Genomic DNA, 857 nt, shown 5'->3' with positions numbered 1-857 from the left:
GAGTGTGGGTTGGTGGGTGTAGGGTGTGTGTTTGTGTGTGTGTGTGTGTGTGTGTGTGTGGTGTGTGGTGGTGGTGTTGGGTGTGTGTGTGGTGGTGTGTGTGTGTGTGTGTGTGTTGGTCTCTCCCCCCCCCATCTGACACCAGCCTCGACAGGAACGAGTTCTCTGAACCTTTACTTAACGTCTATGCTCTCAACCAACGTAGTTATTTTGTCCATGCTACCTGTTCAATTCGCTGCCCTTCATATTAAATAAAACTAGACACCCCCCCCTTAAAAAAAATATGGCAATAATGAAAATGTTCCCATTTACAAACTGCGCAACTAGTAGAACCAAACCTACCTGACGCGTTCGAGTTCACGTAGACATTGGAATCCATGTATTATACCAAAAAAACTATTTTGAAATAGTTATTGATTTGGTCATATGTGTATACCAATAAAGGGTTGCAACGTTAGGAAACGTTAGGGGAATCGTCTAAAGGCTGCAAAGTTAGGGGAACGTTCTGAGAATGAACCAAAACTAAACACAAGACCAAACCTAACAAAGAAGAAATGAACTGGTTGAATAATGGTGATATAAAAGGTGTATTTTATTTCTTCTCACTGGTACAATTATTAAATGGGTGAATTTGTTGAAAGGATACTACGTCACTGGCATGGTAAGCTACTCCGTGGCTAACTAGCACTAGCAGCGCAGCCTTAGCAACAACATACAAAGAGTCAGAGGCTAGCGGACATATGGCTGAGGAAACGGAAAGAACGAAGTCTGGGGGGGTCATACTGGCTACCATGGCTGCAGTAATGAACTGTATAGGGCTAAGGAAGCTGGGGTTACGACACATTTCCACAGGCTAC

The 857-nt window shown here is 43.6% G+C and overlaps 1 protein-coding gene across 8 annotated transcripts in view; it reads left to right on the top strand.

The window, feature by feature from the left end:
• sh3glb2b (SH3-domain GRB2-like endophilin B2b) overlaps window positions 1–857 on the top strand; it is a 37635-nt gene that overhangs the window by 1682 nt on the left and 35096 nt on the right. The gene's annotated exons all lie outside the window — the stretch shown is intronic.

Source organism: Etheostoma spectabile, chromosome 16 (genome assembly GCF_008692095.1).
Source record: "Etheostoma spectabile isolate EspeVRDwgs_2016 chromosome 16, UIUC_Espe_1.0, whole genome shotgun sequence".
Lineage (NCBI taxonomy): Eukaryota > Metazoa > Chordata > Actinopteri > Perciformes > Percidae > Etheostoma > Etheostoma spectabile.
This window is presented reverse-complemented; position numbering and strand designations above follow the sequence as displayed.